This window comes from Petaurus breviceps, unplaced genomic scaffold, assembly GCF_028583685.1.
Source record: "Petaurus breviceps papuanus isolate PSGF00001 unplaced genomic scaffold, PetGlider_PUasm1.0 91133, whole genome shotgun sequence".
In the NCBI taxonomy this organism is placed as follows: Eukaryota; Metazoa; Chordata; class Mammalia; order Diprotodontia; family Petauridae; genus Petaurus; species Petaurus breviceps.
Window position 1 is genome coordinate 74,453,434 of NW_027187419.1, and position 17,791 is coordinate 74,471,224.

Below are 17,791 nucleotides of genomic sequence, written 5' to 3' on the forward strand. Positions count from 1 at the left end.
CACATAGTAAAAGAAATAGTTTTAGTAAAGGCATAAAGGTAGAAGAACAAGAAATAAGTTACTATAGAGGAAGGGTATCTAGAGATGCTATTTTCATATCTTCTAAATTTCAAGACCCAAGGACAAAGGTCTACCAACCCTGCCATAGTTACAGCTCAGTTTCATGTAACATAGGTATTTATTTTGTTTTAAGTCAAATCCTTGTATTAGAGGTAGGCTCAAAGTCTCCCATGGAGAGTAATACACAAGAGACACCATTTTTAAACCTTGTCAGAGACTGAGAAAATTTATGTTCTAACTTCTCTCTGTAGAGATATTTACCTCTTACAGAATCACACTTTGGCAGCAGCATTAGTTTAAAAAAGGCCCAAATTTGGTTAGTGACAGGTTAATAAAGAAAGAAAGCATTTTCAGCCAGCTGGATATAAATAAATATACCTGTGACTTTAAAATTGCATTATTATCTTACTTAATACAAGAATACAGTAGTTTCTTTGTCTTTTATGTTTTTCATTTGTATTCCATTCATCATGATAGATTGGTAACTAGGGAATTAACCAGTAAAATGATTAAAGAGATATGAAGTAGCCTCTTCCAGAGAATGTGCTAGTGCATACCCATCTTTGACAAGAAAATTTTCCAGCCCTAATGTCAGCCTGAGTGCATAACTCCCCCACTGACATTTCAGCAAACAAGTAAGAATGCCAACAGCTAAATGAGCAGGCCTTCCCATTCATTGTAGATTGATAAGTCAATCATTAAGAGCAAGTAAGACAGAATGCTAAGCAAGGCAAATGGGGTCTGCATCAGCATGTCTCCTCCTGTAATGCAAGGTTTTACTGAGTCCTTCATCCCCCACCCCCACCCCACCCTCATTTTCTTTGTTCTGAAGGAATAGGGTAAGCAATCATCCCGAACAAAAAAGCTAAATTTTGTTATGACTGTGAAGCTATCATCTCTTTATAACTATTGTCTCTAGGCATATACTTGTGGTCCAAATATAAACTTTAGATATAGACAAGAATACAGGGGGTAGGAACATGAACAGGTAAAGTGATAAGATATTCACCTCATTTTCCAGGAAAAAGTTTTGCTGTATCATCCAAGGATCAAAGAAGGAAGGAAATTTTTTTTTTAAGCAATTGAGGTTAAGTAACTTGCTCAAGGTTACACAGCCAGGTGTTTCTGGGTGGATGCTAAGTGTCTGAGCCCGGATTTGATCCCAGGTCATCCCGACTCTGGGGCCAGTGCTCTTACTCGCTGAGCCACCTGGCCACCCCAGGAAGGGAAATTATTGACTTGTTCGTTTTGACTCAGATTTCATAACTATTTAATGATAGGTTTGGTTTGGTTTTGTCTACTACTTGTTATTTGATTCATTTCAAGTTATAAAATGCTGAGTATAAAATCATAGGATGTTTAAGCTAGTAGAAACTAAGGTCTTCTTCTCTAATCCCTCTCAGTTTTTGGAAGAAGAAATATAGATGAGGAAAAGGTTCAAAGAGTTGAAATTACTCAAGTTCACAAGGCAAATTTGTAGCAGAGGTGGGCTTAGAATACCTGTCTCTGACTGCCAATCCACACAACACACTGCTTCCTTTTGTGATACATTATAAAATCCTGTATAAAGCATTGTTTTTTTTTTTAATGAAAGAAAATTATTTCATTGAGATTTTTCACATAAATGCTCCCTCTAAAGTACATAGGAGGGGAAAGGTCCCTAAAGATAAGAAATATAGCCTAAGATCTCATCCTAGTATTTACAACCAAAAAAGGCGACAACTTAATTTTTTTTCCATTTGCCTCTATTGAATGTGCCAAATAAAAACCTTACTAGTGAATATTTGAATCCAAGTTTATGTAAAGCTCTCTCCAATAATGTAAAATGTCATTTGCACTGGATAGGTGTAAAATTCTGACCATGTACCAAGGAGAGATGGAGGCTTGAAGGCTTAAATCTTAAAACTGGGGGTCACATTAAAAATATTCTGGTCTGCTGCAGGCAAAGTACATGGGGCATACAGATAGCAAGAAGAATGCTGTGGATGAATATGTTAAGAGATTTATTAACTTCCTGAAATCAAAGTTGAAAGAGAATGCATTTAAAGCAATTAACACCTGTACAATACCAATGAATGTACCTCTTTGGAATTATAAAATGGTCTATAACACATTAAAATACCCTAACAAAAACTGATAGGACCCATCATCCAAAGGCAGCAATAGAAATATCAACACTTCTATACCAAATAATGAAAAGAGGCTTACTAGTCAGTCTTAGAGCACGTGAATAAACATGTCAAAAACCTACAGAAACATTTTTGAACTAAGAACATATCACTTCACCACAGAAAAGTAAAGGAGAACAAGTATCTGTCATTGGATTTGTTGAAAGTCACAAAAAGTAGCTCACCTCTGGATCATGAAACAAAGATCCAAGAACGGAATCAAAGGGCAAAGATAATATGTGTCAGGAAGAAAGTATCCTACATGTGGCTGAGTCATGAGGATTTGTTTATGGGAGGAATGGAGTTATAATAACAATTCAGATACAGTTCTTTGACACCATAACCTACTGAATGGTTATCGTTAAGGAGCCCAGACTTAGCAATCAATGTGTTTTATATAACAAAATGGTGGAGACTGCCCAACACATTACTTTAGGCTGCCGCATCTACCTAATACCTGCAAGATTATACCCCAGAAGCTTGCTGACTCTGGACAAAATCCCCATTAAGATCAACTAAATCCCCTAGAGGCAGCTAGATGGCAATAATGGATAAAGTACTGGGCCTGAAGTCTGGAGGGCCTGAGTTCAAATTTTACTTCAGACATTTACAAGCTACCTAAGGCAAGTAACACTTGGGCAAGTCCTCAGTTTCTTCATCTATAAAATGAGGATAATCTACCTCTCAGAGTTGTGACAATCAAATGAAATAATATTTGTAAAGTGCTTAGCACATTGTCTGGCTAAGCACTTTACAAATATATAATATAAATAGGTGCTTTATAAATCCTAGTTCCTTTCCATTCCTTTGTCCTCAATCTACATATGCAGACTTCGAAATATTCTGGATAACAGCCAAAACACTCTACTTGAACCAGACCACTATCACAAACCAAATCGTTGTCCATAATAAGACAGACATAACATTGATTAATAAAAGGTTAAACATATTTTAGTAGTTTTACCATCCCAAATACTTATAATCTCCAACCCTCAGGGAATAAAAAAATTTTTAATTATTATTATGCCAAAATTAAATACAGAGGACATATGAAGGATGACACTATCTGCAACTAAAGAAAGAATTGATAAATAGAAGTATGCATAGAATGGTTTTACATACATATATACACATAGTTGTGTCTAATGGTAGCTATGGGGGGGAGGGGAGAGAAAATAAAGGGGAAAAAAGAGAAAAAGGTTGTATGATAACTTTATTATATTTTTTAAAGGATAAGAAAGTTGTACATAATAGATTTGCAGTTTCATCTTTTTTTTCTAATTCTATGTTAAGGAAATGCATGTTCTATTTCTTAAGTTCAGAATGAAGTAAATAAATTTTTAAAAAATTATAGAGGTCTAAATTCCAAAAGACTCATAATGGAAAAATGCTATCCACATCCAGAGAAAGAACTATGAATCCTGAAAGCAGATTGAAGCATACTATTTTCTCTTTTTCTGTTTGTTTGTTTTCTCTTTTTCATGGTTTTTCCCTTTTGTTCTGATCCTTCTTTCACAACATGACTAATATGGAAACATGTTTAATATGATTCAACCTATATCAAATTGCATGCTGTCTTGGGGAGGTGGAGTGGAGGGAGGAGGTAAAAATTAGAGCTCAAAATCTTGCAAAAGTGAATGTTGAAAACTAAAAACGAATAACTATTTTTTAAAATATTTAAAAATACAAAAAAATTATAGAGGCCTAACCAAAGATAAAATTTTATGCAGGAAAAGGATGAGATACATAGCATCCCTATTGTCCTGTCTGCTGCTTCATTGTAATGAGGATGCTTTCAAGGAGTCTACAGAGGAGGATCTTGCATCCTGATACTTTTATTGAACAAAAAGCACCCAGCGGTGCAATAGTCCATTGAACACTGAATATAAAGAAATAATAGTAAGAGAAACTTATTCTAAGACTGTTTCCATCTGAACCGCATCAAAAAGAATGAGAATAAAATAATTATCATAATAGTAAGACTAGTAGTAACAACTTGATTTATAGAGTGCTTTATATTTTTCAAAGTGCTTTCACAGACTCACAAAAATGACAGAATTTCAGAGTTGGAAAGTTCCTCAGTAAGTATTTAGTCTAGTCCATTGCTGAAAAAAAAGCAATCCCTCTACAACATAGTTAGAAAGCAGTGATTCAGTATTTGCTTTAAGACCTCCACTGAGGGGAGCCCACCCTCTCCAAAGGAGCCCATTCTATTTTTGAGCACCTCTAATTATTAGGAAGTTTTTTCTTACTTCAAAACCATATTTGTCTCTATTTTTTACCCATAACTTCTAGGTCTGGGAACATGTAAAATAAATCTAATCCCTCTTCTAATGTGACAATCCTTCAAATGCCAGAGAGAGTTATTACATTTCCCCCCACCCTTTAATTCTTCTCTCCTCTAGGATGACATTTACGGTTTCTTCAGCAATCTTCATGTGAAATAGGCTTGAAACCCCCTCTCATCCTGATTGCCCTCCTCAGCACTCTCTTGAGCTCATCAATGCTCTTCCCAAAATGTGGCAGACAGAACAGAACACAATATTCTTATTTAGTCTGACCACATTTTCCATCTCTAACATCCAATCATATTGTAAAGGAGACCCTGGATTATTGATGATTATGTCAGTGGGATACAAGCTCTGGCAGGTTCTATAGTGAGATTTTGATAATGGTCCAGGATAAGAGTTATCAAACTATGGCCTGAGGTCCAAATCCAATCCACTACCTTATTTCATGCAGTCCAGTTAGGCAACTAGGTGGCACAGTGGACTGAAGTCAGGAGGACCTGAGTTCAAATCAGGACTTGGATACCTACTAGCCGTGTGATCCTAGACAAGTCACTGAATCTTGTTTGCCTCAGTTTCCTTATCTGTAAAATGAACTGGAGAAGGAAATGGCAAGTATTTCTGCCAAGAAAACTCGAAAAGGGATCATGGAGTCAGACATGACTGAAAATGTCTAAACAACAATAACCAAAAAAAAAAAATCGTAGTTTGTGGTCCATACAAAAATATGCAGCAGCCCAATCCCTGGTCTAGTCAGGGAACTACATGTTTATTGTCGAAGAGCCAGTCAAGCTAATTGTAAAAAAGAGTCAGCAGCAAAAGGATGGACACCAGAATGTGGTTTCTTCTTATAAATCTTATAACAATATATAAATCTTATTATAATCTCATATATCTTATAATTGACCTTATAAAGGCCTATTCACACAGACTTTCTACTAAGGTCTGAAAGGGTTACAGTCTGCATGCACCAACAGAAGGAAGACTGACACTGCTGGAATCATGGTTTGAGACACCAGAGTCTACATTTGCAACCTCATTTGACCTTCACTGCAACTTGCTGAACTAAGCAGGAGAGAGATCAGTCTCTGTTTCGCAGATGAGAAAAGAGGTATAAAGTTGAACTAATTTGCTTAAGGCTACACAAGCAACACAACTGGGCCAAGAGCCCAAGTAATGTATGTATCACAGACTCATTTGAAGGGTTAAGATGCAAAGGTATGCCATCAGCATGAGATTATAGTCTTGAACAATTAAATATTCCATACATTATCATCATCATCATACCTATTTTACAGGTGAGGACATGGACAAGTGTCTGAGACACTAAGTAATTTGCTGAAGGTCACACAGCTAGTGAGATTCATAGGCAGAATTTGGACCTAGAACTTCTAGTAGGCACCTAAGAAATGTTTGTTGAACAGAATGGAACTGAGTTGAGAGTTGAAGCCGTATCTTTTATCATTGTAACTGTTTCTTTGAAAACAAGTCTTCTATTCTTCCTACAAATGTAATATCAAAAAGACAAATATTTTTGTCATATATTACACACAACACATATGACATTCACTGCCACACACACCAACCCATCCTTAAAAGACAAACTCCTCTCATCTGTCCTGGTCTCTGGTGCACATCCTTACCAGTCCACCTTGACATGCAATGACAGACAAGGTGACATGCTTTTCCATGCTTCCACGTCCTGCCTAGATAAATGTGCACTTCTTGTATACAGCCATTATTCTCCATGGGGGAAAAAAGATTAATAGTGTCCAGGAAGACAATAGCAAGTCAACTAGATTCCTTTGTTTGTCCTTCTAATACCTTCTATAGTGTGTGGGAAGATGCTCATCTATTTTCTCTGAACACGACAAATTTTTATCGTGCTGAACTCATTGGGAGTATGTTTGGGGTCATTTTCAACTCAATACACTAAACCTAGTCTGAAATACAGTCTTTCATTCTGTAGTTTTTCTTTAATCCTCATAAGATTAAAAGCAAAGTAAGGATTTAATTCACCTCATATGGAGAGACCCCAGGAATAGCAGGTATCAAAATATCTCAACAGAAACAGAAGTGTCTTTAAGAGAGGAAACATGATGACAATATCATCATATAAGAGCACTGGGGATACTAGGGTTCTAACACCAGTTTCACCACTTATGCTGATAGAGGTTTCCCCGTTTGTATGATTGGCCTGTATGACCATGGGCAAAAATCACATAAGCTCTGAGACAGTTGGACCAGATGGTCTCAGAGGTCCTATCCAGCTGCAAATCAGTGCTTCCTTGATCTTCCATGCCTATTTCTTAGGGGATGTGTGAGAATAAAATTTTCTAAAGTTGATGAAAACTTTCTGAAAACTATGAAGTATTACACATATGGGAGTTAAGAGTTGTGGTGGTGAATAACTAGCGACAAAAATCTTTCCATCATCTATATTTGGAACAGGGCCCACCTATTAGGCAGATTCAGAAAAGGGCAAATGGCAATTCTTGATTAATAATCCATTAGCTTAATTATAAAGTCCAGTATGAATATAGGTCATTCCAGCCCTGGACAAGCCAGGAAGTATGTCCTGAGGAAATTCCAGGAAATAAAACTCACTTTCCAAGGGAGCCACCATAACCCTACCTAAAAGAGAGGTCTATTCCATGGCTTTCCTGGAGACTTATGTTCATTCTACTCCTTTAACATAAATTTTTTTCATTAATGCATAGGGAGACCTGGGCTTGAGGTATAAAGCATATGCTCAATTCACAGAAGGTAGTTTCTCTTTAATTAGTCAGAAAAATGATCATCAGGGAGGGGAATAAAAAAGAAGCAATAACAATGCTACAATTATTTGAAGCATCAAATAAACTCCCAAATAGATCATCCTAAGATACCCATTGACTATTCACACTTTACCTGGGTGATAAGAAATAATCATGCAGATAGCTCAAATGTCTGTGCCCCCTTAAGTAAAGGGGATCATTAAAACTGTAAAATTTCTCTTGAACTAGAAAATCCATAAAAATTTATTTTTACCAGAGTTTAACTTAGCAAGCAATTATTAGGTGTCTACTATGTATGTCACGGCACAATTATTGAGGATACAGTTAATCCTCCAAATAGCATGGTCTCTCCACTCATGGAGCTCAAAATTTATTTGAGAGGAAATTACATGGAGGAGATACATGTAAACAAGGTAGAGTCTTTTAAAAACAAATGAAAGCTCCCCAAAAAGTGCTCCAGGAAAACTTGGACATATCATGTTTAACTGGGGAGATCAGGGTAGTACCTGAGTTGGGTATGGAAAGGAGATAAATCTTTTAGTAGTTGGAGATGAAGGAGCACATTCCAGCCATAAGAGACATGTAGCACAAATAATATACAATGGCTAAGGACAATTAGATAAGACTATGGAACAAATAACAGCTGTTTGGTTAGAATATAGAATTCATGTAAAGAAATAATGTAAAATAAAGCTAGAAAGATAGACTGAAGTTAAGTTGTACAGGGACTTAAATACCATGGGGTAGCAGCAAGCACCCCAGAATCACCAGGGTGACTGCCAACACAGGTTCTTAGATCTGCTTTTCTAAAGGAAAGCAACTCAAAATGGGTTAACAATCTTGCTTTAACCAATCAAATATATCATTTACCTAGTTCAGGGGAAAAAGGTCAGCACCCTGACCTTCAGAGTATACAGACAGAAACATTTCAAGCAGAGAGGCCTCCAACTGTCCAACCATTACATGCATACCAAATCACAGTCACCAGAGAGGGAAGCTTTAACATCTGGGTTTTTCAAAGCCAGAGGGCTCTCAAAGGCTGCCCAGAGTCTTGTCTGGTCAAATCACACAACACTTCTCAAAGTGAGACCCAAAACAAAGTCTCACATCAGGGATTATAAAGCCTTCTCCTGGGTCAGAGAATGTAACAACCCTCCCCACTGCCCAATCACAAAGCACCAAGGTGTGGGCGTTCCTGAAAAACAAGCCTCCCACCACAGGCTCCAGGTACACTTAACCTAGGGGCAAGGAAGATCTTAAAAATTTACATTCCTGTAACACATGGTTTTTATCATTTAGGTTTTGTTATTTAAGGAAGAGGAAAAGAAGGAAACTATTGGAAGATTTTTAATAAGAAAGTGGCAGATCAGATCTATGCCTGGAAAAGAATATTTAGAAGCTGTGTAGGAAAGATGAATTAGAAGCAAGAGGTTAAAGACAGGGACAGGAGACAGGAGGAATAGGAACTTAAACAAGGGTAGTAACAGTGGGAGTGAAGAAAAGGAGAAAGATTTCAGAATGATTTTGGCAAAATTCACAGTATTTGTCAACTAGTGGAATATGAAGGATTAGGATATGAGAAAAGTCAGAGATGATATCAAGTTTTGTAACTTGGGTAACTAGGTAATAGGACCCATCAACTAAAGTAAGGAAGTTAAGAGTAAAAAAAGGATGTTTGGAAGAAAATTATGTTTATTATGGAATATATTAAACTTGAGATGCCAGCAGGATACCCAAGTAGAATTATTAAGCAGTTGAAATTGTAGGACTAGGTTTTAGGAGAGATAGTAGAGCCAAATAAATAGATTTAGCAATTATTTGGGAAGGAGTGGTAAGAGACGCTGTAGAAACACTTAAGTTCATCAAGAGAGAGAAGGAAAGGAAAAGAAGTACGTCCACAACAATGTTGAAAGACACTCACTTTTAGGGGACAAAAGAATGAAAATTCATTATCAGGGCGGCCAGGTGGCTCAGTGAGTAAGAGAGTAAGAGCACCGGCTCCAGTGTCGGGATGACCTGGAGATCGAATCCCGGGCTCAGACACTTAGCACCCACCCAGAAACACCTGGCCGTGTAACCTTGAGCAAGGTACTTAACCCCGATTACTTAGGGGCGGCCAGGTAGCTCAGCGAGTAAGAGCACCGGCTCCAGTGTCGGGATGACCTGGATCAAATCCGGGCTCAGATACTCAGCACCACACCCAGAAATAACTGGCCGTGTAACCTGGAGCAAGTTACTTAACCCCGCTTGCTTTAATAAAAAATAAAAAGAAAATTCATTAGCAAAGGAGAGGAAAAGGAAATGTCATTCAGTTAGAAGTACTAGGAAAGAGAAGCATCACAGAAGACACACAAGAAATAAGTATCCAGAAGTAAGATATAGTCAATAATGTTAAGTACTGTAGAAAGATTGAAGAAAATGAATACTTATAAAAGCCATCAGAATATTCATGCTATTGACTGTGAAACACACTACATTATTGAGATCTCTTTTTCTAATCAGAAAGCTGCCTGCCAATGAATAGATGAGGAAATCAACAAAAGAAAAATAAGAGGAAATGAAAAAGAGAAATACCGATTAGATTCAGACTTCTGGCAAGAAGAGTAAGAGGTCATGTTGAAGACTATCTAACTTTGATTTCCTCAAAAGAGCAATAAATTCACCAAATAAAATTAAAAAAGAAGAAAAAGAATAGCTATGGAATAAATATCCTAGGCCTGCCTAAATAGTTGTATTTCTAGAGAGACTTATAACACTGCCAAGACCTGTGTATAGACTAGGTATTGTGAACATAAAGAAACAATGGAGAAATATGTTCCCATAGAAAAGAATGCTATGCCTAGGCAGGACAATGGAAATCACCTTACAGTATTTGTTCTTAGAATATACCAATCACAGCTATATCACTGTGTCCAGCCAACTATACCTTCATCAATCCCCTTAGTATTTCCATCTCTCCACATTGGGCTTCCTCACCTTCATCTTTCAGCTTGATTGTTTCCTCAAACAAGGTGCAAGACTAGAGACTGGTCAACCATACTGGACTTAAGGAAAGGGAAGAAGAAACACATCTGTGAGTGCTGCTTTGTGTATCCATTATCTAGTTCTGCTCTTGTATACACAAGTAATAAACACACTTTAGCTAAACCATGGAAATGCAGAAAATCAAATTAATTAATTCTTCAATTTAACAAAGAAGAAGGGAAAGGGAACAAATCATGTCAGAGCAAGTCTCACAGAAAAACTAACAGATCTACTGAAAGAGTAAACAAAACAAAGGCTCAGCCAGGTGGTATAGTAGATAGAGTGACAGAAGAAGAAAGACCTGAGTTTAAATCCTGAAGTAGACATTTACTAGATTTATGACTTTAAAAAGTTAACCTCTGTCTGCTCATTTTCATTATCTGTAAAATGGGGGAACTAATAGCACATGAATTGCAGGTTTGTTATAAAGATAAAATGAGATAATATTGTAAAGAGATTGTTAAGCATTAAAGTGCTACATAAATGCTAGCTACTATTATAATTACAATATATAAATATAATGGGGATGTAAGTTGAGGCCCTCATAAAAAAGAGACAATACTGCAATAACAAATTAAATTAAAATAAAAATGAAAATAACTGACAGAATCTCCAAAATGGTTTAGAAATTCAATTATAAAAAGAATTAAAGAAAGAAATAGGTGTGAGATTCAGATTCAAAATTAGAGATTTCAAAAAATAATTCAATCATACAAGATAATAAACTGTCTAAAGTAAATGGTGGAAAAATCTCTCTAAGATATGAACCATTGAACAAGAAAAGGACATTCAGAACTCAAAATTGAGGAGATAAAGCAAAGACTATTAGAAAATTAATGAAATGAGCAAAATCTAGTAAAATTTAGAATTTCTATAATCCTTAAAGACAGAATTCAGTGAGATAATCGGAGCACCATGACAGTCTCAGAATTTCATAAATCAAAATTTCCCCAAAGTATTAGTAAATCAGACCAAAGTAGAGATAAATAGAAGCCATAAGACATAATTATAAAAGAGTCTCAATTTTAACTCATACAGGAATGTAGTTGCCAAGATCTAAAGCTTCTACATAAAAGAGAAAAAAGAATCTGAGAGGCAGTCAGGAAAAAGGAGCCTTAACACATCAAAAAAAAAAAGTCCTAATTGGAAAGAACTTCCCATCAATAAGAGAATATTCTTAATAAGAGAAATAGAACAAAAGCCTAGAATCCAATATAATGAAGTACAGAGGAAACTGATTGGTCTTATAAAATAGTATATCATACGACAGTGAGCATAATCCTTCATAAAAAAAAAAAGATGGCCTTTTGTAGAATGGAGGAATTAGCACTGTTTCTCCTGAGAAAACTAGAGCTATGCAAATTTATCAAAAGAAACTTAAGTAAAAAAAAAAAAACTAGCCCTGTGACCTTGGGCAAGTTACTTAACCCCAACTGTCCTCCAAAAAAAAAAAAAAAAGAACCTTGAGTAAGGTAATCAAATTGACATTGAATGTAAAGATCAAATGAAAAATCAACATTTACATGATGAAATAAGAGTTTTTATTTTTCTAAATCTTATCATACCTGTGGGTCACTGAGAGAATAAAGAAAGATTATTTGTGATTTAATCCCAGAAGAAGGAAGAAGTGGAGAGGAAGAGAATTTGTATTTCTTGGAGTGTAGTTATGCAGATAATATTTTGAAAAAAAAGATAGGCATATGGGTTAGAGGGAAGATCCTGAACCACACTCATTTGGGCTAGGAAATGGTAATATAAGAAAGTAAAGAGCAATGTAATAAGTAATAAGTAGTTTGTGTTTGAAATAGGTAGAGTGACAGGAGGAAGTTTGAGAAACGAGAACAGGATTGGATATTTTTCAAGCATCACATGCCTCAAATACCTAGTAACAGTTGTGTTTTTTTTTAAATAGTATGATATGATTTGATATATTAAAAATCAAAAATGATTATAACGGCATTTTAATGAGTTCAACACTCAAAAAATGAAAGAGAATTGTAGAATGGATTAAAAACCACAATCCAACATATTGCTACATAGAAGAAATACATTTAAAACAAAGAAAAAACAGAATTAATGTATAGAATAAAATTTCATGGAATTATAGCAATGTATTCTGACCCATATTTGAAAGGGTTCCTTATTATAACATACCCAACAAATGGTCATCTAGCTTCTGCATAATGATCTCCAATGAGATTAATCCATCAACTCTTGAAGTTCATCTCACTTTTGAACAAGTTTTGACATCAAGTCCAAATTGTAATTTCTTTCCATTGCTCCTGATTCTACTCTCTGGAGAGGAAGGGCAGAGAAGCTGTTCAATTCTTATTTTGCTTCTATTTTCCCTGTCAACAAAAATGCCTTTTGAAATGGAGAAGTCAGAATAATAATGGATAACAGGAAGTTTATATACAAACTAAGTAATAAGTAAGAGAGTACCTGGATATTTTTTATGAATTCAAGTAACTTGCATGAAATGATCTATATTCTTGAGTACTGAAAGAAAATGATATTTGATATTTGAAAGACTATGAATAATGGGAGAGATACCACTGGATGAAAAAGGAGCAAATACTATCCTTAATTTCAGAGAGGAAGAGAAGAAAATCTGTGAACTACAGGCTAGTGAACTTGATTTCTATTACTAAATAATTTTAATTAATTTAATAATTTTTAATAATTCTAAAATGTATTAATAATAATTTTTGAAAGGCATTTAGGGGATATAAAGAACAAAGAAACAGTCATTTCAAAAAACCAGCATAGTTTTATCAAGAATCAATTATGCCCAACTAACTTTGGTTACTTTTTTCATTTGATTACTGAGCTGCTAGGTCAAGACAATGCTGTAGATAGAACTTATGTAGACTTTAAGAAAACATTTAACAAATATCTTCAGATTTTTATTGTGGAAAAGATACAAAGATGTAAGACTACAGACAGTATAATTATATTGATTCAGACCCACTGGGATGGTTTGACTCACATAGTATGTCTTTAACTTGGGAAGAGTCTGTCAGGGGAGAATACCCAAAAACCTCTTCCTGGATGTGTGCTGTTTGAAATTTTTATCAATGATTTGAATAAAGGTAGAGGTGGCACTCTTATCAAATTTACAGATGACACAAATCTGCAAGGAATAGCAAATATACTTGCTGGATGATAGAATGCAGATCCAAAAAGATCCTGATAGGGTGGAATGTAAGGCTGGATCTAATAAGATAAAATTAAATTGTGATTAATATCAAGTCTCTCACATGAATTTAAAAAAATGAACTTCACAAGTACCAAACAAGGCAGGAATGATTAGATAACAGTTATTCTGAAAAATATATATCCAGGGGATATATATCTAGGACTGCAAGATCAATAGGTGTCAAGAGTAGGATAGGAGAGCCTAAAAGTGAATATGGTCTTGAGCTGCATTAAAAGAAACACAGCTTCTAGAAATAAGGAGGTAGTGGTCACATTATACATTGCACATTCAGACCACATCTGGAATGTGAGGTGTAATCTTGGATTCTCTAGTTAAAAAAGGACATTGAAAATCTGGAGAGTATTCAGAAGATGATAAGCAAGATGTCAAAGGTCTTTGAGTCTCTACCATTTGAGTAAATGTTGAAAGAATAGGGATCTTTATAAGACTGAGAGAAAAGATGATAGTTATTTGTAGGAACTATGAAATGGTCCAACAATTTCAGAAAAACAATTTGGAGGGCAACTAGGTGGCACAGTGAGTAAAGTGCCGGCCCTGGAGTCCGGAGGACCCGAGTTCGGTTCTGGCCTCAGACACTTAACACCCACACAAAAAAACTAGCTGTGTAACCTTAGGCAAGTTACTTAACCCCAATTGTCCTCCAAAAAGCAAACAAAACAAAACAAAAAAAAACCTATTTGGAATTATGTAAGAAAAAATTGTTGTTATTTATACCTTTTCTTTTAGCAATTTCACTTTGAGATTTGAGCCTAAAGGGAATCAACAATAGAAAGAAAGAGCCTCTAGTGTAAAATTTTCAAAACAGCATTATTTTATAATAATAAAAAAAGCTGAAATTAAATAAATTTTAAAATACCCAATGATTCAAAAATGGTAACAACTGTGGTATGCAAGCAAATTGAAATGTAATGGCATTGTGAGGATTGACAATTATGAAGAATTCCAAGAAACCTGAACAAAAACTTGTATAAACTCATGCAAAATGAAGAAAATGGAACCTAGAAATGAAGAAAGAGACAAAGAAAAAGATGAGAGGGACAGAGACAAACAGAGACAAAGACAGAGACAGAGACCACAACAATTCAAATAAAGACAACACTATTTCTCAGGATTGTTGTGATAAAATGAGACAATATTTGTAAAGAGCTTTGCAAACCTGGAAGCACTATATAAATGCTATTTGTCAGAAGGAAACAGAATTCAAGCCATATACAATGAACAATGTTGGTTCTAATTCAACAAATTTAAAGCATACATCCTTTCTTTGTGACAACAGATAGCAAACTATAAGATGGAAAGTGGCATAGTACGTGTCATTCAATTAGGAAGTTTAATTTAATTCTTTTTTATGAGAAGGGACTGACTTTTTTTCCAGGAAAATGACTGGTGTGTAAAAGCAAAATGTGTCGATGAAAAAAGCAAAAGGTCATCAGATAAAGCAATTAAGAGGTAATTGGTAATCATTGAAAATACAGTTTCAATAGTATACCTATTGAAGGGTCAGAAATCACAATGCAGGAGGTTGAAGAATGAATGAGTGATGGAAAAGCAGAAGCAAGTATAGAGAGTTCTTTCTAGGAGTTTGACAGTTAAGAGAAATGAGATAGAACAGCATCTTGAGGGGATAGGTCTCAAGGTCAAGAGAAAGCTTACCAAGAATGCCAAAGACCTGAATTTATCTGTAAGCAATCAAGAAAAAACACTAGCTAGAATAAGGCAACATATCAGAAAATAAAAAGGGCCAAGTCTCTGTGTGATTGAGAGAAATTAATATTAAATGACAAATTATTGGGGAGATGCAGGGTTTTTTCCTTTCCTATATCCTCATTCTCCAGTAGGTTAACCCAGCATCTGAAGGACATTTCAGATAATGAGAATAGACTAACTTTCTCCTCAATCTTGTTCAGACCCCAACCAAGTAGGGTCTGAAACTTTCCAAAAAATATAGGATTACAAAGGAAACCAATTATATTGAAATGCATTAATCAAAATATTTTTTAATCTGTATTATAATGCAGCAGTCATCAAAACTACTTGGTACGGGCTGAGGAATAAAGTAGTGGATCAGTGGAATAGATTGGATACATGAGACTCAGGTGTCAATGACTATAGTAATCTACTGTTTGATAAACCCAAAGACCCCAGTGTTTTGGATAAAAACTCACTATTTGACAAAAACTGCTGGGGAAACTAGAATATGATATGGCAGAAAAGACCATTATTTAACACTGTATACTAAAATCAAGTCTAAATGGGCGAATGACCTAGGTATAAAGGCTGATACTGTAAGCAATCTGGGAAAGAAATAGTTTACCTGACAGATTTATGGAGAAGGGAAGACTTTGTGACCAAATAAGAGTTAGAGAGCATTATAAAATGCAAAATGGATCATCTTGATTACATTAAATTGAAAAGTTTCTGCATAAACAAAGCCAATGTAACCAAGATTAAGAGGGAAGTGGGAAATTGGGAAAGAATTTTTACAACCAGTGTCTCTGATAAAGGCCTCATTTCTAAAATATACAGAGAATTGAGTCAAATCTATAAGAATACAAGTCATTTCCCAATTGATAAATGGTCAAAGGATATGAACAGGCAATTTTCAGAGGTAGAAATTAAAGATAACTATAAGCATATGAAAAAATGTCTATATCACTATTGATTAGAGAAATACAAATCAAAACAACTCTGAGGTAACACATATCACCAGTCAGATTGGCTAGGATGGCAAAACAAGAAAATGACAAATGCTGGAGAGAATGTGGAAAAATTGGAACACTAATGTATTGATGTATTGTTTGTGGAATTGTGAACTGATCCAACCATTCTGGAGAGCAATCTGGAACTATGCCCAAAGGGTTATAAATGATTGCATACCCTTTGACCCAGTAATAGTGCTTCTAGGGTTGTATACCAAAGAGATCATAGAAGTGGGAGGAAGACCCATATGTACAAAAATATTTATTAGCAGCTCTTTTAGTGGTGGCAAAGAATTGGAAATTAAGGGGATGCCCATCAATTGGGAAATGGCTAAACAAGTCATGGTATATGAATGTAATGCAATACTATTGTGCTATAAGAAATGAGGAACAGATGGACTTCATATTCACCTAGAAAGACTTATACAAACTGATGTGGAGTGAGAAGAGCAGACCCAGGAGAAATTTGTACACAATTACAGACACAACATATGTGTGATGACTAACTTTGATAGACAGGACTCTTCTCAGCAATACAAGGTTATAAGACAACTCCAAAAAACTCATGATGTAAGGAAATATCTACATTCATAGAAAGAACTAGAAAGAACGGAGTTTGAATGTAGACTGAAGCAAACTATCTGCTCGCTTTCTTTTCCTTGTTTAGTTTTGTTTCCTCTTTCCCATTGTTCATTCCATTCATTACAATCCTTCTTTACAATCTGACTAATGTCTAATGTGAAAGTATTTGCAGATCCTATACTTCATTGCCGCCAATGGGGGGGGGGGGGGGAGGTAGGAGAGGGAAGGGGAGAAAATTTGAAATTCAAGGGATTGTGGAACTAAATCTTGTAAACTAAAAGTAAAGAAACAAATTAATAAAGACTATATATATATATATATATATATATATATATATATATATATATATTTTTTTTTTAACAAGTGGGGAAGCCCACCGTGTTCTACTCCAGGTTGGGTGGGTAGATCCTTTGTCTAAATCACCCAAGGCTGGGGATTGCCTGTGAGAAAGTGAGATCAAAGATATAGCCCTCAGCCTCTCTTTAGAATGGGTCTACCTCTCATTATAATATTCATTATTCTCATTAATTGTTAGTCAATCAGAGTTGATTGCCAACCTTAGGAACACCCCCTCTTCCAAGGGCATATAAGTGGTCTCCATGAGGGGTCTTTGGCATTAGAGAATGCCACTGACCCCTTTTATTAATTAATTAATAAAATGATTAATTAACCAGAAACTATTTCTCTCTAACTTTTTATATCTCATAGGGTATTGGAAGGTCTGAGATCAGACACAAGCAGAGTAACTTACCTTGTCAAGGAGAGGGACAAACTCCTCCTCTGTCCCTGGAGCCTGAGAAGAGATGAATGAAGACAGGTTTTGAGGTGTAGAGTATAGGAAATGAAGTGCCTAACTGTAGATGATTTCAATCTTCTAAGTAAAGTATGAAGCATAGTCATCTGCTGTGAGAGAAAAGATAGAGGGCAGAGTTGGGGGCTTGAGGAGATAATAAAAGTTTGGAACAGCTGCTAT

General features: G+C 35.5%; 1 protein-coding gene across 1 annotated transcript in view; it reads left to right on the plus strand.

Annotated features, from left to right (window-relative positions):
* Positions 1-2,012: 2,012 nt before the first annotated feature.
* The window catches only part of TNFAIP6 (TNF alpha induced protein 6), a 492,222-nt gene continuing 476,443 nt past the window's right edge, over positions 2,013-17,791 (plus strand). Inside the window, exon 1 of the mRNA XM_069080185.1 lies at positions 2,013-2,017. The gene's annotated coding sequence lies outside the window, so the exon portion shown is untranslated. The remainder of the gene's footprint in view (positions 2,018-17,791) is intronic.